Source organism: Lissotriton vulgaris, chromosome 6 (assembly GCF_964263255.1).
Source record: "Lissotriton vulgaris chromosome 6, aLisVul1.2, whole genome shotgun sequence".
Classification (NCBI taxonomy): domain Eukaryota; kingdom Metazoa; phylum Chordata; class Amphibia; order Caudata; family Salamandridae; genus Lissotriton; species Lissotriton vulgaris.
The window spans coordinates 301831534-301855085 of NC_141694.1; positions in this window are offsets into that span (position 1 = coordinate 301831534).

Below are 23552 nucleotides of genomic sequence, written 5' to 3' on the forward strand. Positions count from 1 at the left end.
AGAAGTTTGAAGAAGAGTAGTAGTCTGGACAGAAGAGACAGCGACAGTAGGGGTAGCAGGCAAAGTAGCTTGTGAAACAACAGGTATCAGCGGTACAGGCACAGGCAAAGGAGCCGGCAACCCTGGAAGAGGGGGTGCCGGAGGAACATTAATATTGACCACAGGAAGTACAGGAGCTTGATTCAGGGGAGCAGGAGCAGGTATACCAGGCTGTCCAGCAACCGGTAATTGAACATTCGGCAAAGGTGGAGCCGTAGCACCCTGTGCATATGGTGGGGGTGACCTTAACAAGTAAGACAACAGAGGATCCTTTTCGGGGTCCTCTACTATCTTAGCTGTACTCGATGGCAAGGCAGGATAGCACTTGTCTATCGCTAAATTACGCTCTCTATTGGCCACCTCCATCGCTTTCTCAGATTCGTTGAGTTGCAGCTGCTTGGCAGACTGTTCTAATGTCAATTCTTGCTCTTTCTGTTCTTTCTTTAACTTTTTAATTTCTCTCTGTTTAGATTCTTTTCGCCAATAACGGAAAGAATCAAACATTGCCGGCCGGGCTTTCTTTTTAAACAATTTCATTTCTAAATTATCAAGAATTTCAGGTTCAAAACTACCATGCAGTGGCCAACTAAGGACACCATCTTTTTGTGTTTATCGGATCCATACCTCATTATAAGATATAGGACCCACACCGAACTTACAGTACAAATCATAAAGAGGAGTTCCAATCGGAGGAACCCGACATGAGTCCTCCAACCGGGAATCCCTGTTGCAACCAAAACACGACAACATACAATTTTTCCGACTTACCATTTTATAATCCGGAACACAGAACAAACAAACACAAACAAAGGTGCGCACTCGAACCAAGAACTTAGGCCTACCAAAGCGAACAAATGTATCGATACCCAAACTAAACCAAAAGATTATCGTAACTAGAACAACCAGTGATAATCTTACGAAACCAAACCAAACCAAACCAAACCAAACCAAGAACTAAAAGGATTATCCAAACAGGAGCAAACCCTTACGAAGTAACCAACTAGCAACCACTTAATACTTAACTGAGTCACTGAAGACGTCACCAAGGAGAAACCCGTCTCGTCTCGCCGTACTAAGGTCTGCACCTCGGGTCCAAGACAGGGCGACAGTCAAGGCAGCGGACCACTGCAGCCGTCCGAACGGGAACCCTCGTGGAAGAGAACGTCGGGCCACTTTTGCGATATACCGGGATCGATGAAGTGGGGCGCCTCCCTCGGGAATCTTCACACGAAGCTTCTCGAACTCTTCAGGCTTTTGGACCGGTACCGAATGACGTCGCCCAACGTTGGGCGCCAATTGGAGTTCTGGACTTTTTGGTACTGTCCAGAGGTGTCAGGGACAACACCCGAAGACCCCTGAGTTCTACCTGTCTCGGTGCACAAATAAACAGAAACACGGGCTTCTCGATGGTGGCGTCAAAGACCAAAGGTTTATTACTGCAGGGACACAGAAGTCACAGAAACTACACACGGGCAGAATCTAGGAGCCTGTTCGATTTGTACAAAGTGGGTTGCTCCTTAAATACGAATTATTCAGCTTGGGGCAACATTCTTCACATGCTAGTACATTTCTAAACCTTTACGTCCTAAACAATAAATATTTGGCGTTACACAAGAATCGTCCACAATATCTGATGTCAAAACATTACGAACGAGGGGTTCCCACTGTTCCATCATAATCCCATGTCAACTTTTCATTCAAGAGCCGGACCGCCTCATCGTAAATTTCGTTACCTCCCCCTAATAAAGGCCCAGAAGGAAAGGAGCAGAGCCAGGTGTAGAAGATAGAAAAGCAGGATAAGAGATGTTTGTGGGTCGTAAATGGGCAAGGCTACCAGCTTCGGCTGCCTAATCATGATCAGGCCAACGAACACGAGAACCAGTATAGCAGGACTGGCCTCAGGCTGGGGAGGCAGCTTCTGCCGAGTCATGTAGCCATGGCGTTTTCTGTCCTAAGGTGCACGTGTCACTAGCAAGGTGAATCGCCGGCTAAAGCTTACGTGTCTTTAAGTGAAAGAGGTCACTGCGTGTCCATTGACTATGTGAGGGCAAGAATACAAAATGGCTGCCGTAATCTAAGATGGATGCCATGGGTGAATCAGTAATGTGTTTATAACAGGAGTGCTCTTGCTCGTAGCGTAGCGCAAACACCAGGATATGCTAAATGGATCATTTGCGGTTCACTGATACCAAAATTATGAATTTACGACAATGTTGAAAACACGGGTTCAAATCGTCACGGAACCTCAGTATAAGGGAGCATATAGATCAGAAGATTGTAGAGCTTGAATTGATTAATGAAGCCTAAGAAAGTAAAAACCACAGGTGCATTGACTGGGTGACAAATGCAAAAACCACAGGTGATGGACAGAATGCAGCCAGCCCGAACTGCACCCCGAGTGGGATGGGTATGGACTGTTCCCATGAGGCACAGGGTCAGACTGATTTGCATATGGCCATGTCTGAACTGGGTGGTGTGGAGTGGAAAAAAATGATGGATTTAGGACCAGATCTCTGTACTGGGGTGAATGTATGACATTGTTCTGCATTCTGTCCATCAACTGTGGTTTTTGCATTTGTCACCCCGAGTGGGATGGGTATGCTCAGATGTGAGTCCCATGCTCTCCACACCACTGGATTCAAGCAAGCCGGGCTGAAGACGGCTGGAATGCCAGAAACCGGTCCTCGGAAGCTTGTTTCCGGTCCAGGGAAGGCATGGCTTGGCAGTTCGGGCTGGACTGTTCCCATGAGGCACAGGGTCAGACTGATTTGCACATGGCCATGTCTGAACTGGGGTGGTGTGGAGCGCAAATAAAATGATGGATTTAGGCCCAGAGCTTTGTACTGGAGTGAATGTATGACATTGTTCTGCATTCTGTCCATCAACTGTGGTTTTTGCCTATGAAATTGATTTCTCCTTCCCCAATTTCTACATTAATACAGTAAAGAGGTTGGGATCGTTTTTTACCATTAAAAAGTCAAGAGCGATGAAAGGAAGCCCTCCAAGATCCACTAACCCCTGGTATACAGCCATATGCAGAGAAAAGATGAAGGTTTTATCATTAGCTCTGCAAAAAAAGGACCCTCTATTAGTAAGAGCGGCTAGGAAAGAGTACGTAAGGGCTATAGAGCTAGCAAAGCGTGATTGGGAAGAATCGCATTGGCAGGAGCTTAAATCTGCATCCCAATTAAAGGATCCAACTTTATTCTGGGAACTAATCAACAAAGCTACTAGAAGGGGAGCTGACCCGATCCCAAACCACATTACAGGACAACCGTGGCATGAATTCTTTCTTAACCTGTGCTGCGGTGAAGGAGGCATCCTGTCCCCACAAAGTGAGTCACTCCCATCTACACCTGAGAGCGTTACATCAGCGGACCCCTTTGTCATCAATGAGGTAACCCTTGCCATAGCGCGTATAGCTCCAGGAAAGGCAGCGGGTCCTGACGGCCTCCCTGGATACTTGCTCTTGCATGACCCAAAGCCGTGGGCTCATTTCATCTGTCTCCTGATTAACCTTATAGCGAGAGGCCATGCTGTACCCGACTCTTGGAAGGGAGCGGAGGTAGTAATAATATGTAAGAAAGGTTCCCAGAGAAGACCCTGCCAACTACAGACCGATTAGTTTAATCGATGTAATACAGAAGGTGGTTGGCAGGGTCCTCCTAACGATGATGGGGTCCAGGATGGAGAAGGGTAATATCCTCTCACATTTCCAGGCAGGTTTGAGACAGAAGGTGGGCACGATGGACCAGATCTTTAGATTTTTTATGATTCTCTGGAAAACTGTGATCATCGGGAAATGCGGTCTTTATTTGGCCTTTATAGACCTGAAGACTGCATTCGACTTGGTTCCACGTGCCAAGCTCTGGCAGGTGCTGCATGACCTGGGCATCCACACTATGATCCTTGATTTCATCAAACACCTTCACGGGGGAAGTTATGCCAGGGTCAGGTGGGGGAGCCAGGGCCAGTTGACTGAGAGGGTGCCGGTGAATAGGGGGGTACGCCAGGGTTGTGTGATGGCCTCGACATTGTTCTCTCTCTTTGTTAATGGGGTGGTAGACCATTTGAGAGAGGACCCAGCCGATGCCCCAGTTCTGCCGGGAGAAAAAACACCCACCCTGCTTTTTGCCGATGATACCTTCCTGATATCTAAAAGCCCAGCAGGACTGCAAAAAACGCTAGACAGGTTTAGCCTGTTTTGTGACACAAGAGGGTTATTCATTAATAACATCAAGACCAAATTAATGACCCAGTCTCCGTCGAGACGATTCAGGATTGGCATTACTCTTAATGGTACTCCTTTAGATGTGGTTAAGTCGTTTGACTATTTGGGAGTTCGGGTCAACAATTTGATGAATTGGAACTCCCACATGGCCAAAATGCTTCTCAACCACAAGCGGGTGTCAGGGGCTATTCTATTAGCAAACCAGTAACCCCGGCCCTCGTGGTGTATGAGGGGAAAGCATTACCTTTGGCAGTATATGGATCTGAACTATGGGGGTTCGAGAATACCTCTGACCTAGAAAGATCTGAGAACAAGTTTTTCAGAGTCCTGGTTTCTCTCCCATCTTCCACACCACTAAAGCCCCTTCAGCAGGATCTGGGCAAACGGTCCATTAAAGATATGGTACAGTTTCACCCTTTATTATTCTGGGTACGCTTAAGGAGGACCCCTGAACTGGCCAACTATGCTGCTGCCCTAAATGAATTATTTAAACTGGATACATGTAACAAGATCAAGTGGATATGTAAGCTTAGACAGCTGGTTTCAAACATAGGGCTGGGGGAAATGTGGGCTAGCCAGAGTCTGCCACCCAAACAAACAATCAAGAAAGCATATTGGGATCGGGTTCAGGCAGAGGAGTTGCTCAGTGCTAAATGGTGGATCCTTACCGAGCAGTTTCTGGAACACAAGCCCGTCCGGAAGCTCAAACCTTTCCTCGACTTCATCCAATCTCCGAGAGACAGGGTGCTCTACTTGAAGCTGAGGTTTGAAACCCTCCCGCTCAAAGAACTGACAGCAGGCTGGAATCTGTGCAATCTTGCATCTGCATCTTGCCCAGGCTGTACAGCCCTTATTGAGTCACTCGCCCACTTCCTTTTCGCATGTACAGCCTATAGGTCGGCGAGAAGAACTTGGCTTAAACCCATTTGTAAAAATGTGGGTTTTTGAATTTCAGGGTGGCGCAACGCATCTTAATATCCAATACCAGCTCTCTTGTAATGGTCTGCGGGGTAGCAAACTACTTGGGCAGCGCTTGGCTAACGCGCACCAAGCTGGTAATGAAAAATAAGAGCTAAGCGTCTGTGGGTCCATTCCCTGAAATACTGTTTTTTTACAGACTGTATTTTAGCAATTTTTTTATTGTGCATATCCTTTTTATGAAATTTTCTACATGATTTTTTAATTTGGTTGTAGTGTAAATGGATTGTTTTAAATGGATGCACATGCTTTTATGATAATTTTTTATCGAATAAAGTACATACAACAACAACAATCTTGCTCAGAACAAACAGTATAAATTATAGTTAATTACTAGATAGAATTTTCCAGCGGTTTTTGATTTCTCAATCATGTCCATTATTGAGTAGTTGCGTTAGTTCATCCAGACGGAAGGGGAAGAACGGGTGCAAGCAGTCCTAGAGAAGGAAGGGGCACCTGTGCCGGTAGAGAGGAGGAAACATGGGCTAGCCGCACAGAAGATGGACATTCTATGGCAGAAGTGAGAGGCAATAAAGAAGACAGAGAGAGAAAGTGAAGAGACTACAAGAGAGAGCAGAACTGAAAGCAAAATTGCTCTGGGCGCACACTTTCTAGTGGGAATAACGTGTGATAAAAGAGTTTACCACATCCACTGAGATAACATGCAAATTCTACTGTTACCAAAAACTGTAGGTAGAACCGAATGGCTGCGGCCACACTCCATCACACACTGATGAAGAGACTCAAAGCACTTTTAGTATTGGTATTTTGAGGCATTTGTTGAAAGCATCTTTCAAATGATGTCCCATCAGAATTCATTCACTCCATAAAGTCTTAACAAACCTCTTAAGGAAGCTAGCCTTTAGTGAATGCCAGCATATTAAAGTTTTTAAAAACAGCAGTACCAGCGGAACATCACGTTCTACAGCTCTGTCCTCACTGACTCCCACGAGTACCTATTCGAACCAAGCATTTGCAATGCAATAGAACTCGCATTTATGCAAGACCTATTGCATTGCAAATGGGATGGAGGGCGGGGGGAGGCACGGACAACGGGAGTGCGAGTGGGGAGAGGGGGAGAGAAGGCATGGACAACAGGAGTGCGGGCGGGGGGTGAGAAGGCGCGGACAACTGGAGGGAGGAGGTAGTAGAGAAGGCAGTTGTAGAACCTTATTAAAGAAAATAGTGTTCACAATCTAAATAACACATACCATGCAACACTCAAAGTAAATGGTTCAGTAGCCATGGGAGGGTACAAATGAAGACATGGCTGTAATTAGGATGGACAAACAAGCCTATAAAGAAATCCGAAGGCAGCATTTAAGAAGGAAAAAGACACAAGCCAATGAAAAATATACACTGGGGAGTGGCGGGCTTCGCTCACCTACTAAACTACTATAGATCATCTCAAGAGCAGCGCTTGTGCGCTGGCTCAGGGCTACACCTAACAATGGAAAAAGCACCCATGTCCACTCCAGCCAAGAACTTATAACAACACAGGAAAAAATGCAAAGACAAAATCTTAAATACTGAAACCACCTTTCTTCAAGACTAAATAAAACCAACAGAAATCGGTTAGAAATGGTGACAGCTGAAACTCCTAAATAACCCAAAATGACTGCTCTCCTACGTGACGGTCGCTGCTAGGAATTATCAGATTTCTTCAAATGTATGTATGTAAAGACAAATATCCAAAAAGACAGCTGATAACACATATATGTTCAGAGCATCTAACATATTTCGGGGCATATTACCAAGGGCCATTATCGCCGCTTTAGCAGGACTTTTTCCCGCTAAAGAGGCGATAATTTTATCGCCCTATTACTAAGCTGTCGCTAACACCAGTTAGCGACAGCTTGTAGGCAATAGCGGGCATTTTGGGGCCCACTTTGCATGTCAGCGATAATTATCGCAAATGACATGCAAAGTGGGCGTGCCAAAATGTCAGCGACTGAAAACAGTCGCTGCATTCGTTATCGCCTATGATCAACGCAGGCGTAGTTTTGGAAATATTTGCGTTAAGCGCGAATATCTCCAAAAGCTAACGCCTGCCCTGACCAGTTCTTAGCCATGTTATCCAATGAGAGGTGGATAACATGGCTAAGAGCATTGTCACGGTAATGCCTGAATATCGCTGTATTGACAGCGATATTCACGCATTTCGCCTGTTTTTTACCACTTCTGAGATAAACCTTGCTAATAGCAAGGTATCTCAGCGATAAAAACAGGTGAAGGGCGGCGATAGAAATATTCCCGCTAAGCCAACATAGCGATAGTTATCGCTAGTTGTTGGTAATATGCCCCCTAAGGCTCAAAAACAAAAATGCAGAAAGGTGGAAACTGAGCATCATTACTCTCCCTGAGCCAGGCATCTGGCCATTGTCATCCTGCAGTTCGGGCTTACCCCATTACCAGGCCCCGGAGTTCTAGGCAATACAAGGTGCTCACTTTTAAGGGGCAGCTGCTGAGGAGATAAACAATGTTCTTAGCCAACTTCAAGGTAGGTGGTGAGAGTCCCACCGGCAGGCAGCAAGGTTAGGCCACTTCACAGACAGCGCATGGAAGGTTGCTGCTGCGCTATACTCCATCGAATTGGTACTGACACAAAAGATTCCACCTCCAAGAATATTGAGTTTCTAAAATACAAGTCCTTTAAAGCAGTAAATCTTAAATGTTATAATATATAATATTATTTATATCAATCAAATATTATTTATTATTACAAATAAATATGCACTTATATAAATACACTCAGTCATCATTTTCAAAACTAGATAAAGGGGGGTTCCAAAACACATTTTTCCCCTGCAATTTCCCAAAGGGATTTTAGACACGACCTTAGCCCAAACCGCTGAACAGAATTACACTGAATTTGACTGAGAGGGAGATCTTGGTCCGGAAAGCAACTTTTTTGCCATTTGTTGTAAATCCATTGAGTATTTTTCAACATATCAAAAAAAAGAAAAACAAACTTCTATATCTAGATACGCTGTGCCTCCTTGAATCAGCACAGATTTGGGGAGGAACCGGGAATGCAGACTCCAATTAAAAAAAAATACACTCACTCACAGATACACACCTACTCACATCACTCACTGGAACACCCACTTACACAAATGCAGAACCACTCACACACCGATACAGTCACTCACATACCCACTCACAGACCAATAAAACCAGACACACACCAACTGACAGACTCACACAGCCACTCACAAACGCACTCCTACACACGGTCACACAACCACTTAAACACACACAAACTCATAGACCCACACAACTTTCACACACCCACTTACTCACCCCCTTACACACCCACACAACTATTCACTCACTGACTCACACTCCCACACAGCCACTCATACACCCACTCCCATACCTTCAAAACCACTCTCAGACCCACACAGATTTCACACACTCACATACCCACTTACACACCTACACAATGACACACAGCCATTCACACACCCATGCAGACACTCACATACTCACTCACAGACCCACCCAGAAACTCAGGCACTCACTCAGGCACTCATGCACCCATTCACAGACCCAATCACACTCCCACTGACAGGCCCACTCAGAAACGATCACACCCACTCAGAGATTCACTGAGACACTCTTGCACTCACCCACTTACTCTTAAAGGTTTACAGATTAAATTTAGGAAATAGACTTTAAAAATCCTTAGAAATTCACCTGAACAACCAAAGGTTACAGGGTTCATTATGGTTAGGAAATAACATTAAAAAAGTAGAAATTTACTGAAAGAAATAAAGGTTACAGGGACACTATAGATAGGAAATAAAATGTAAAATACCTTAGAAATGCACTGAAAAAAAACAAAGGTTACACAGACATTATAGTTAGTTCAGCTTTTACACACACAGAACCATAGAAATTCAGCAGTTTTAGTTATCTCAAGTAACTATAACTCATGCCCTAAAGTAACTATAACTCATGCCTTCGTCATGCTTCTAACTATCCTAAATATTACAACACTCATGACATCTTCCATGACATCATTGATAATATAATTGAAATATTAGCAGTGAAATTATTGATGAGAAAACTGTGCACTGCAAATATTTCAATTATATTATCAATGATGTCATATTTTTTTGCTAATAACTTTAGCGCAGCTTGACAAATCTTCACAAAGTTTTCAAACCCTATACTTTTGTTGGTTTTTCTGCTGTGTTGAAAGTTTCAGGGTGATCTGTCAAGTGTGGGGGGGGGGGGGGGGGTCGAGAAAAAAGGGGGGTCCCAAAATGCATTTTCCCATAGGGATTCTGAATATGCCTACAGCCCAAACTACTGAATGGAATTACACCAAATTTGCCAGAAAGCTAGATGTTGCTCTAGAAAGCGTGTTTTTGTGATTTGGCATACATCTGATCAGTAGTTTTAGAGATATTCAAGGTTAAAAAATATAGATATCTAGGGATGTGGAGCCTTGCAGTCGACTTGCGGATCCAAGGTCCTTGTGCCGCCAAAACTTCAACCAGGAAGTGGTGGCAGACATCTAGGGACTCGGCTTGAAGCTGAGTTTCACAAAAAAATTCAAAAATAAAGAAAAGGGGTCAGTGTAGGAATACCCTGATCCCTCAGATATGGTGAGGGGGTTCCACAGTGACCCCTCTGAGCATTAAAAAGAGATCTATTTGCAGTGAATTTGTGGGTGGATTTGTGGATCCATTGCAAAACTGAAAAAAGTGCAGGCTCCTGTGCATCTTTTTAAGGAAGTTACTAGGGGGGCCAAATCCCAGGGACATGAGTGGTTATTCAAATACATGGAGGGGCCTCTTGGTGACCACTCCTAGGCTTTAGCAAAGAGCTGGGGATCACAGCTTCCCTGGAGCAAATTGTTATAAAATAATGTGAGGGGGCCTTCACAGCCCACCGCAGCCCTGGGACGGCGACCGCCCAGGAGCAATTAATGTAAAATGATGTGGTGGGTCCACGCGCCACCCCCCCACAGCCCCGATGACCATCACCTCCCAGGGTCAATAAATGTAATATGATGCGGAGGACTAGGCGGCCCCTAAAAGCGCAGGGATCACAGCCTCCCCAGAACAAATACATTAAATTGATGCAGAAGGGCCCACATGCCCCCCCCGCAGTCCCAGGGAGCCGCCACCTGACTGGGCAGTTAAGTCAAAATTATGTGGGGCCACCTCTTCCCGGGGCTACATCATATGATTCAGGGGGGCCATGTGGACCCCCCTTATAGAGCCACTAATGACCCTGGGGACCACCACCATCCAGGGCCACCTCCTGCTGCTACATCCCGAGGTGCCTATCCTTGGGAGGTAGCTGTCTGCTTTTGTTTTGAGAGAGCCGACAACTCTCATGAATCAAAAGAAAACATAACTCTGCCTTCTGCAAGTGGGAACTGATTAACAGCTTCCACTTTCAGAAGAAGAGTTTTCATCTGTTTCCCTGCATGCAAATGTGCATTACTGTGGAGAGGCTGTAGAAGATGCCCATGTGAGAAGTTGGCCTGATATATGATGTTCACTAGTTTAGTGACCACCTTGTATCAGTCCAAACAACCCTTATGATGATTGGTTGTAAGTCGGCCTTATAGACCAGCTATCCTAGTGGTAGCGTGGACAAAGCAGTCTTAGGCTAAACTCTGTAAAGGCATGTGAAGCAAGCTGTTTTACCATATACACTCTACTTGAATACCAAATGAAAGGACACCACACAGATATATATTGAAAATATATATATATATATATATATATTTATTTACTAAAAGTACCCCTATACTCTTTATGAGCACAGAAGCAAATGCGTTAAAACAAAACAGTGTTTAAATATACAAAAGTTGCACAATATGGATAGGCCCTGGTGGCCGTTCAAACCATATACTAAAATAGTGGTTTAAGAACCACTATTCTGAAAGGGAAAAGGCCTAGGGCCTGGGGAATCGCTGGGACTACAAGGAGCTAACAACAGTTAGTGACCAGGAGGCCCACGGAATGCGTGTGCAGTGCTGAAAGTTACATGCGGGCGCCTATTGATTTCAAAGGGTGCGTAAAAGTCACAAAGTTTAAGAAAAAGCAACCTTCCGGATGACCTAGAACTTAGCAACTTGGAACATAGACACTAGAGGTGTAATTCTACACAGGAGCACCGGAGTGCCAGCGTTACTTCACCCACAGGAAGCGGGTGCATACGTCTCAAAGTGTGTCGGGTTTCCTCGTGCTGTTCTATGGAGCCTGAAAATGAAGATGCTGCAGGCGGGTCGTTGAGAAGAGTTCCGTTGGATCAAAGGGTGTATCTGAAGAGGTGAAGACCTGAAAGCAGAGGGGACAATGTTCAAAGTCACTAGCCAGTGACCAGCGAGGAACCAGGAGGGAACCAGGCGTTGTCGGGTGCAAACAGCTGAAGAGGTGAAGCTTCTCTCTGCAGCCACGTGGACACGATGAGGTCGAGGACGTCCAGGAGTCGATCACAAGCTGTCTCACGCAGGCTCTAGCTGATGGCGGTGTTGGCAACTCAATTGCAGCAAACCGGCCTTGGCTAATGCAAGCCACACAGGATTCAAGGAAAGCTTTTTACTTGGACCAGCAAGGTCAGAGGGGCTGCTCTTTTTTTCAGGAGCAAGGGCCAGTCTGGAGCAATCAGACCAGCATAGTTGATTGTGGATTTTGTCGCCAAGATGGCCACTAGCCAGTAACCCGGATGACGCGTCGAGTGGCAAAATACAAAAGGGCTCCACGCAGATCTCAAGGATGCTGGAGGGCTGATCTTAGTGTAGATGCTGCTCGGTGGTGGGGCTTCTCAAACCCCAAAGCACAGCATTGAGGATGCCTTGGGTGCTGTGTGGTCAGCTTCTTGTGGATCTTTCAAGATGGCCGGTCCCGCGTCTCTCGGTGCCTCCACGGGTCTCTTCTTTTCAGGGACTGTTGATCAGGCTCTGAGATGTCTGGGAATCCAGGTCTTGTTGGGCTCTGGGCTCGGGCTCCGGCGGGAGGTGGTGGCAAAGCAGTCATCGAGTTGCTGGAGGGTGCCTGTATTCACAGGGTGGTCACTCCTTGGCCACAAGGGAGATTCTCTTCAGTCTTCTGTGCAGCAGAACGTCGAAGTCCAGTTTATCTTCTTATTTCAAGTCGAGTTCAGGATGAACTGAAATCTTAGGACACAGCTCCTACTCTTAAACCAAATCTAGGGGCCGGATCACCTGCTAGGTCCCTCCTCCGGGTGGGACCAGGAAGGAGGGTGGTTACACCCCCTTTCCTTTGTCCAGTTTCGTGCCAGGACTGGGGTTGAAAAGCCCCAGCTCCGGTTTGAACTGGCACATGCACAGGGACACCTTGTCTGCCCCAGGCATGTCTCATTCTATTCAGCCCTCCCTAACCCACTACACAAAATCCTGTCTGGTGTGGTGCAAGCACCTCCCCTGACAGGAAACCCTTTGTCCAAGCCTCCCAAGCTGAAAGTACTCCCAGAAGCAGGAGGTCAGACTTGTTTCTGTGGTGGCAGCATCCATTTTGTGATGCTGAGGCACATGTTTAACTTTACCCGGATTTCAGGTTAGGTACATGTCGTCTCCCTCTAGAAGGGTGGAATGCTACCCCTGTGGCCAGAATTGGCGAGGGGGTAGTATTCCAACTCGTATGACACCTTACTCAACATGTTTTGATAATGCCAAACTAAAGATAGCATTTAACCGCGAGGTTCATAATGCACTTAAGAGTATATGGTATGGCAATATCATGAAACAGCTAAAGGACGTTGTTCCGAAAGCTGCAAACAGGCTCAGCTCATGCCAGAGCACCATCTCACATGAAACGAAGCACTCTGCCTCCAGGATTGTCGAGGCCTGCCATAGGAGTGACCTATAGGTTACCATGTGTCCATATAGGTTAGATCTAGATATACTATATCTAAGTAAGAGGTGATTACACCAACTTACCCAAGCTGAGTGAACAGCCAGTTGTGTCAAATAGCTAGGCCAGGCCAGGGGTGGCACAATACATGCTGCAGCCCCTGGTAGGCCTGGGATACACCTATGCCCTGGGTACCTAGGTTACACTGTTACACAGGCCTACAAGGTGAACCAGTTCCAATTGGTAATGCACCTAGAGTGCATTGGTATTCATTTAGAGAGAGAACAGCCGGCTGTGGGTCTGATTAGCAGGCCCACAGCCACATTAAGTTAGAAAACAGTGAAGCAAAAAGCAAAAATTTGGGGTGACCATAGGGTAGCAGACCCTATTCTCCTACACAACCCCCCCCCCCAAACGCAGGGACATTAGACTAACCTTGACCAGTTGTGTCTTCATGTTCTACGTGGAAGTACCTGGAAAGACCATCTGCATTACCATGGTCAGTCCCTGGGCGATGCTCCACTGTAAAGTCCATCCCCTGTAGGGAAATGGACCACCTGCGTAGTTTGGGGTTTTTCACCCTTCATCTGATTAAGCCATAAGAGGGGCTTATGGTCGGTCTGAATCTTGAAGTGAGAGCCAAATAAGTATGGTCCCAACTTCTTCAGGGCCCACACCACAGCAAAGGCCTCCCTCTCAATAGCTGACCAACATTTCTCTCTGGGGGTCAGCCTTCTGCTAATAAAAGCAATGGGCTGGTCTTGACCATCTACATTAAGTTGTGAAAGCGCAGCTCCCACCCCCAACTCAGAAGCATCTGTTTGGACGATAAACTCTTTGGAGTAATCCGGACTCTTCAGGATAGGTGCAGAGCACATGGCCTTCTTCAGGTCATCAAATGCCTTTTGGGCATCTTCTTGGATGTCAGATCATTAAGAGGAGTAACAATGGACCCATAGTTCTTCACAAACTTCCTGTAGTACCCAGTCAGGCCTAAGAAAGCTCTGACCTGAGTCTGGGTAGTTGGAGGGGACGAGTCCTCGATGGTCTGGATCTTACTCTTCAGTGGTTGAACTTGGCCTCCACCTACAAGGTGGCCCAAGTACACAACCTTACGCTGCCCTATCTGGCACTTAGTGGCCTTGATAGTGAGGCCTGCCTTTTGCAGAGCCTCTAGCACTTCCTTCAGGTGGACCTGGTGATCCTCCCAGGTGGAGCTGAAGACAGCAATATCATCCAGGTAAGCGGCACAAAAGTCATCCAACCCAGTAAAGACTTGATTCACCAACCTTTGGAAGGTGGCAGGTGCATTCTTCAAACCAAAGGGCATCACCAAAAATTGGTAATGACCTCCTGGGGTCAAAAATGCAGTTTTGGCTTTGGATTCCTCAGCTAACCTTATTTGCCAATAGCCAGCTGTCAGATCAAATGTGCTCAAATATTTTGCAGAAGCCAATTTGTCTATGAGCTCATCTGCCCTTGGAATAGGGTGTGCATCTGTCCTGGTGACAGCATTGAGTACTCTGTAATCCACACAGTACCTCATTTCTCTCTTTCCATCTTTGGTATAAGGTTTGGGGACCAGAACCACTGGGCTAGCCCAGGGGCTCTCTGAAGGCTCAGTGACACCTAACTCCAGCATCTTTTGCACCTCAGTCTTTATACAGTCCCTGACATGATCAGGTTGCCTGTAAATCTTGTTTTTCACAAGAAGACTGTCACTAGTGTCCACTACATGGGCACACCAGTTAGTCTGACTGGGTGTCCAGGAGAACATATGTCTATATGACTGTAAAACTTGTCTGCAGTCATTTTGCTGATGTTCAGTGAGGCTTGCCATCTAAGGCCACACCATCAACTGAGCCATCTTCAGGGTTCTGAGTCAACAGGTCTGGGAGAGGGTCACTCTCTTCCTCCTGCCCCTCATCTGAAGCCATGAGCAAGCCCATGTCTGCCCTGTCAACATATGCCTTCTGTCTGTTGACATGGAGCACCCTGTGGGGGTTCCTGGGAGTTCTTAGGTCCACCAAGTAGGTAACCTTACCCTTCTTCTCAACAATTGTATGGGGTCCAGACCATTTGTCTTGGAGTGCTGCTGGGGCCACTGGCTCCAACACCCATACCTTTTGTCCTGGCTGGTTCTCAGTCAAGACAGCCTTTTGGTCGTGCCAAGCTTTTTGAAGTTCCTGGCTTGCCTCAAGGTTTTTGGATGCCTTCTCCATATACTCAACCATCCTGGAGCGGAGACCAAGTACATAGTTCACTATGTCATGTTTAGGCTTTCTGAGAGGTAACTCCCATCCTTCCTTCACCAAACATAGGGGTCTTCTTACAGGGTGCCCAAACAACAATTCAAAGGGGCTGAAGCCAACCACCTTTTGTGGGACCTCTCTGTAAGCAAACAGAAGGCAGGGTAGAAGGATGTCCCATCTCCGCCTGAGCTTTTCAGGTAATCCTTTGATCATACCCTTCAGGGTCTTTTTGAATCTCTCGACAAGCCCATTACATTGTGGATGATAAGGGGTGGTGAACTTGTAGTTGACACCACATTCCTTCCACATAGCTGTTAATTATCCTGACATGAAGTTGGCACGTCTATCAGATACTACCTCCTTAGGAAACCCCACTCTGGAGAAAACTCCAAGTAAGGCCCTGGCCACCACAGGAGCTGTGGTGGTCCTAAGGGGAATTGCCTCTGGAAACCTGGTGGCATGGTCCACTACCACCAGTATAAATCTGTGCCCAGATGCTGTAGGGGGATCTATTGGACCTACAATATTAATCCCCACTCTTTCAAAGGGAACCCCCACCACAGGTAGTGGTATTAGAGGGGCCTTTGTTGTGCCACCTGATTTGCCACTGGCTTGGCAGGTGACACAGGAGCGACAAACTCCTTGGTATCTTCAGACATGTGAGGCCAGTGAAAGTGAGGGACAAGCCTGTCCCAAGTCTTGTTTTGGCCTAGGTGTCCTGCTAAAGGAATATCATGGGCCAAGGATAGAAGGAAGCCCCTAAATTGCAGAGGTATAACCAACCTCCTGGTTGTACCAGGTTTGGGGTCTCTACCCTCTGAATAAAGGAGCCCATCATCCCAATACACTTTATGGGTACCTTGAGCATTCCCATCAGCCTCAGCAGCAGCTTGCTGTCCGAGGGGTTCAAGAGTAGGACAGGTTACCTGAGCCTGCCCCAAGTCTACCCTAGAAGGTCCCCCTGTCCCCAGAAACTCAACCTGATCAGGCTCAAGTTCTTCAGAGACAGTTCCTTCAGGGGTCTCAAGATCATCTTCCTGGGAAGGCTGATCTTCACTTGTAGGCAGGTGGAAAGGCGCAGCCTTAACCCTCCTGTTCTTACTCTTGGTAGGTGCTTGGTCCACTGTTCCAGGATCCAAGACCTGAGATTCAGTGAGGCACTTGTTGGCCTGTGACCTGGTCACAGCAAGGACATGTGATGAAATCCCTAACATCGCTGCATGAGTCCTGTACTCCACTTCTGACCATAGAGAGCTCTCAAGGTCATTGCCCAACAAACATTCAACTGGGAGGTCTGCACTAACCACAACTCTTTTTAGGCCAGTTACCCCTCCATAGGAGAAATTAACAATTGCCACACTTTGTGTAGTAGTGACATTGCTGGCATTGGTCACCAGGTAATTGTCGCCTGGTATGTACTGTCCAGGGTCCACAAAACTAGGTGTCATCATAGTGACACTGGCACATGTGTCCCTGTATGCTTGAGCCACTTTTTTATTTATAAGAGGTGTCTGTCTGTACTTGCCCAGATTACTGGGGCTTACAGTGGTGGACAAATGGTATACAACGTTTACAACAAAGTTTTTACAACGCACTACCATTACAACGCAGGCATTACCACGCATACCATTACAACGCATTGCGCTGGGGGGCGCTCTAGGATAGGGAATAAGTTTCATTTTCTATCCAACACCTTCCCTAGTGTCCACGGGGCCTGGAGTTGGAATAGAAAATTATACTTACCACTATCCAGCACCTCTAAGCGCTATGCGTTGTAACGGTATTCGTTGTAAATACCGCGTTGTAAAGGTATGCGTGGTAAAAGTATGCGTTGTAACGTCATACATCCGGACAAATCCATGTTCACATCACAAATCAGAACAGCCTGTGTAGGGGTTCTGACTAGGCCAGACTCTCCCTCAGTTCCCAAAGTGATACCCACCACCCCCTTTGTTTGTGGACCAACACTGCTGACTGTTCTAGTGGGTGCAGATGCCTTAGGGGCTGCAGTGTTGGGGGCTCCACCATTTTTACACTCACTTGTCCAGTGAGAGGTGTTTTTACAAGTATTACACCAGGGTTTCTTCTGAACTTTCTTCTCGTTCTTGGAAGTTTGGGACCCACCCTCATTATTAGTTTGGGGCCCTGTTGAAGACTTCTGGTCTTTAGCTTTCTGCTCCCCACCCTTCTGGTCTGCCTTCTTTTGATCACCACATTGGTTCTGGTTCTGGTTCTTTTGTGTAACCCTGGTTCTAACCCATTTGTCTGCCTTCTTTCCCAATTCTTGGGGAGAGGTCAGATCTGAGTCATTCAGGTGTTGATGCAACTGCTGGTTCTGACAATTATTTAAGATTTGTTCTCTCATAAGTAAATTGTACAATCCTCTATAGTCTGTAACCTTACTTCCCTGCAACCAGCCCTCCAGAGCCTTAGTAGCACACTCAACAAATTCAGACCAGTCCTGAGTCTGTGTCTTCTGGGTCTCTCTGAACATCAACCTGTACTGTTCAGTGGTTAAGCCTAACCCATCAATCAGAGCACTCTTCAGGACCAGGTAGTTTCTAGCATCCTCATTACTAACTGTGAGGAGCTTATCTCTGCCTCTACCTTCAAAGGAGAGCCACAAGATTGCTGCCCACTGCTCCTGAGGGATCTGCTGTACTCTGCAGGCCCTCTCAAGTGCAGTTATCCATTTGTGGATGTCATCCCCAGCTTTGTAGGGGGGCACAATCTTACTCAGGTGTCTATTGTCAGAGGACCTGTTTTTGTCCTTAGGGATAGTGCTGCCACCAGTGGATCCTAATCCACTCTCTATAGGCTGCTTGCTCTAGCAAGTTTCTCTTGGGCCAGGCAAACTTCTAATTCTTGCTTCTCAATCCTGAGCTCAGTCTCACTCATTTTGGCCTCATGTTCCCTCCTCTGAGAGGTTGTCATCCTCCTTCTGGAGTGACCATGAAACTCTCCAGAAGCATGGGAGGTGGTAGAGTCACCTGAGTGATTCCTTCTCCTCCTAGACTCCTGGTTAAGTCCACCTGGGGGTCTGAGTGGCTTGGACCCAGTATCAGTCCCAAATAGGCTTAAGTTATCCTGGCTAAGCCTCCTGGCTGGCACCTGACTATTTCTACCCTCATCAGAATCACTGTCCTCATCTTCTTCCTCATCGTCATCCTCATTCTCAGGCTGATTCTCATTCTGAAATTCATCAGAATTCTGGACATTAGGGACGGGGACATCAGTATTATCATCTTCAGTGGGAGAGCCCCCTTCTCTATTCCCCGTGGGGTCTGGTTTAGAGGTTTTAGAGCTTCAGACTGGTCTAAAAGCTCTCTGAGTTGGGCTGTGCTAGGGTTCTGACCCGGCTTGAGACCTCTTAAGGTACACAGCTGCCTCAACTCTTTAAAGTTTAACATAGCAAATTTGGATGGTGCCTTTGTAGGGTCACTCTCAACAGGGAAAGGTCCAGTGGACCCCTCTGCTCCAGACATTGCTCTAGTGTAGGTGTGTTGGACTTGGCCTTCTCCCCTGAAATTTTTCACTTTTGACCCCCTTGACTAGGATGTCTCCCCCATGGTAGTAAACCTGTATAGGCCATGTGTGGTAGGAGTTACCCTGTTTTAAAAATGTAATGTCATGCAATGGTGTGAGCACTTGTCAATTTCCCCATTGTAAAATGCACCCTGGTAAAATGTTGTGTTTTTAAAATGGCTGCCATGGCTGTGCGTTGTGCCACCTGACTGCAGGAGGTTAGCAATCTAGTTGTCAGGTACCCAGCCACCCCTGCATTTGGAGGGAAAGCCTGGCACCCAGGGTGCTCTACTCCTCCCTCTGAGCCAGTTAGAACTAGTTCGCCTCTCTGAGGTGGGTTAGCGGTCTAGTTGTCTGGTACCCAGCAATCCCAGCATTTGGAGGGACCTTCTAGAAGCTTCCAGCCTTTCTAGTACAGGGAGAGCAGTAGAGATGTGATGAGCAGAGACAGAGCTGGGACAGGAATGTGAGGGGACCTGCTGCAAGGGGATACCGCCACTTGGGCCTGTGTGCTGGACCCTGCACCTATCTAAAACCCCTCTACTGTCCCCAGGGCTTGTAAAGTCCCACTTCAGAAGTTCAGGCTGCCATGTGGGAGGAGGGCCACGCTGCAGTGGGGATGGTGAAAGCCTACCACCCTGCTTTGATGATGCCCCCACTACCTGCTGACCTGGCCCAGTAGTGCTACTGCTCTGTCCCCCGGGCCCCTGAGGAAGGAGGGCCCCCCCTAGGTCCCTGGAGATGCTGGGACCCTGCGCTACGCAAGCGCTGCGCCAAGGAGCGCCGAGAAGGGAAGGAGTGTTGTGGACTGCACACCCCCAGGAGGTGAGAAGAGTTACCCTGGGACCCCTGGATGTGTTACTGGGACTGTCCGCCCCCCCTTGCGCTCTGTGCCTGGAAGCGATGGACTGCAGAAGACTGCTTGTGTCCCCAGAGTGCTGTGACCAAGACTGCCCTGCTGATTGCCTGCCAAGCGCTATAATCTGGAAAGCGCTGTGCTGCAGAAGCGCTGTATGGGGAGGATTGTACCCTCAAGGAGCTGTGCTGTGAGGAGCTGCCTGTTAAGCGCTATAACTTCAAAGTGCTGGAGAAGTGCTGCTGGCCCTTTGAGCCCCAGGGCCCTGAAAACTGTGTGGCCCGAGTGGCCTGCGCAGGATTGAGGAGCTGAGAACCAAGTGCAGCCGGTGAGTGGAGCCTTGGTCTGACTGTGAGGAGGGTAGAGGGCAACGGGGCGCAGGGTCGGTGTCCACCCCCCCCATGACTTGGAACATTAGAGACCATGGATGGTAAACATACCCTGAACTGAACAACAGCCTGAAGTGCGAACTGGTGTGGCCTGGTTGTCAATGCTGTGCCCCTGGGTCCCCCAAGGAATCATTAAAAGCCCAAGAGCTAGGGCCAGGACTTAGGTTGATGCTGGGTTGATGTTCAGGCCGATGGTTTCGCGGCCAGTGTGCTTATGGCCTAGTGTTAATGCCCCTGTTAATGGTGGGCATCCCCATGCGTTATACTGCTGAGGCTGACTGCCCCTCTAGGGAAGTGTTAGTCGCCCGAAAATATATTTAGGGTTGCCCTAATGAAATGTTTGTTCCTGCCCAGTGACCAGGTTATAGGAAATGTTGATTGGTTGTGACCGGTTATTACCGTTACTGATGCCAATGTATATTGATGTTTCACGCCTGCTAGGTGATCCTACGCTGATTCCAGGTGGTTATACAAATAAGGTTGTGGGCCCCTGCGGATGTTATTTACCTGCCTAAGTGAGCCGAATGTACGCACTGGTGAGGTGCGCAATGTGTTGGATGCCCAGGGTATTGCTCAGGAATAATGCGCCAGTGCTGATATGCTTATGGTTAAATGCCTAATGTCACAGCGTAATGTGTATGCCTAAGGTTCTATTGCATACAAGGTGCCTACTACCCTGAAGAGATGGTCATCTCCCTGGCCTAAGGTGATGAGACCGATATCTAATGTTGATGTGCCCGTTTACTGCAGGTGTCCTGCCCCTGTTCTGGCCTGACGTGTCATTCCAGGCCCCGGTTTACATCCCATGTTTATGAGAAAACCTGCTGCTTTATTACAGGTGCTCCTGTCTGTTGGGATTTGCTGTGATGCCATTAAGTTTTCCTTTACAGGGGTCGTGTTGGAGTTATTCTGCATGGGGTATCCTGATGCTAATGTTGTACTTTGTAGTTACAGTCTACTGCTAAGGATGAGAGCCTGAGTTGGCCCCGCCATAGAGACCCCAGGTTTTATGTCAATTTAATCACCTTCTTTATTTCAGCATGGACTTACAGACTCAGCCCCTACTTCCCATGTAAATAATCCCCCTTGATACACTTGGCTCTGGTGCCAGTTGGGGCCGTGTTGTGATACCACTGTTGATGCATTTTTCCCTTGCAGGTTGGAGATACTAAACTACTTACTAATTTTCCAACTCAAACTGGTGTCCTGCCTCTTTTGTGGTGTGCCTGGTGTGTTGTCTGTTGGTACTGCGTGAGTGCTTCACATGTCCTCTATAGTTTGGCCTGCCCGCTTGGTTCTATGCTACCCCCTTGGAGATTTGGGTAGCCCCCATTTCTTACATTGGTGGCAAGCGGTGGGATAGGACTTGTGTTTGCGCAGTACCACAGCGGCCACGGGTTACACCACAAGTAGAGCTTTGAGAGTAATCACAGCCTCTTGTGGGGATTATTGTTTGGCTGAATATTGTTGCTGTATTGCTTCCTCCTGAAAAGTGTTTGCAATTGTGTCCCCTTGGTCCACTGTGGGTGTGTCCCGGGAAACCTCACCACGATGGGGTTGGTTTATGAGGAGGTGGAACTGATGGAGTACACCGAACAGGAAGTGATAGACCTCCTCAAGGAGAGAGGGATACCCCCAGTAGGAAACATTAGGAGAAAGTTGTTTCTTTATGAGGCCCTCAAAAGGGGGGAGCCCTTAAAGATCGGTGGGGACCTGTCTGATTACCCCCTGAGTATTTCAAGGGTGGATTTGGTAGATGCCAATGGGAGGGCTCCCAATCTGTAACCCTGGAGGGTAATTACCCCGATGAAGAAGAGGAAGAGTTTAACAGGGCAGGGACGCCAGTAGCTGTTGATAACCCCAGAGATAGGGAGTCGCGCACTGAGTCCTGTCCCGGGGGCACTGCCCCATCCCTTTCCCTGTCCCCAGAAGAGTGGGTAGATAGGAGGGAAGAAAGGGAGCATCAGCTAGTGCTGGAGAAGCTCAGATTTGAGCAGGCCATGGAGCTAGCGCAGCTGAGGATTCAACAGCAGAGGCTAGAGACAGAAATGGTCCTAGCCCAGCAGAGGATGGCAGAGGCGGAGAGGGCCTTTGTCAGGGAGAGAGTAGCTCAGGTGGGTAGGTTGTCCCCTGAGAGTGGTTTTAAGAGCCTGGATACACCGGAGAAGGTGGGATCCAGTGGTGGCAGCGAGTGTAGGTCCAGTGCAAGGAGTCCCACTCCCGAAGCCCAGGAGACGGTGCTTGATTCCCAGGAAGAGGGGGATGGGTTAGTGTTTAGGGGCAGGGGAAAACTGTCCCACCAGTCCTGGGGAGAGTTTGAGGAGGAGTGTTGGACTGTACTGGAGGATTGGGTGGTGAGGAGAGCAGTGGAGGATTGGGAAGGGCTGTGCCATGCAGTCATCCGGGAGCACATGCTGAAGAGTTGTTTCCCAAGTCTGCGTCACCATCTGTTGCAGTGCGGGTTCTCAGACCCCAGGGAACTTGCACGGGAGGCAGACCTCTGGGTAAGTGCCAGAGCGTCTGGGAAGACCTTGGAGGGTGATCCTGAAAGGAGTGGGGCAGGGATATTCTGACCCAGGGAGGCGGGAGAGGTTAAGAATGGCCCAGCTAGGTCCCAGGATGGTGAGAGGGTTGTAGGGCCTCACATCCCATCTATAGGAGGGAGTGAGACGGGGAGGTGTCCTGAAGTGCCCCAACCGCAGTCACAGGGACTGGAGAGTTCTTTTAAGGAACTCCAGGTTGGGAGTCTAGGCTGTCCTGATGTGCCTCGTGAAGGGATCCCCTTATGTCAGGAGAACCCGGGGCATCAGTAATCAGAGCTCCAGTGGTTCGGGGGTCTGACCAGTCATAGGGTTTAGATCCTGGACTGGGGTTCTAGGTTCAGGGTTTGCCTGACCTGGAGGGTGGGGTACCTGTAATTCAGGTCCCTACCAATTTGACTCCCAGGGGTACTTCTACCGTTGGGAGGGTGCGGAACTCTGGGAGGGGGTGCGGAGGGAGGAAGGTCTCTCCTCCGTCACCTGCTGCTTTATTACAGGTGCTCCTGTCTGTTGGGATTTGCTGTGATGCCATGAAGTTTTCCTTTACAGGGGTTGTGTTGGAGTTATTCTGCATGGGGTATCCTGATGCTAATGTTGTACTTTGTAGTTGCAGTCTACTGCTAAGGATGAGAGCCTGAGTTGGCCCCGCCATAGAGACCCCAGGTTTTATGTCAATTTAATCACCTTCTTTATTTCAGCATGGACTTACAGACTCAGCCCTTACTTCCCATGTAAATAATCCCCCTTGATACACTTGGCTCTGGTGCCAGTTGGCGCCGTGTTGTGATCTACTGTTGATGCATTTTTGCCTTGCAGGTTGGAGATACTAAACTACTTACTAATTTTCCAACTCAAACTGGTGTCCTGCCTCTTTTGTGGTGTGCCTGGTGTGTTGTCTGTG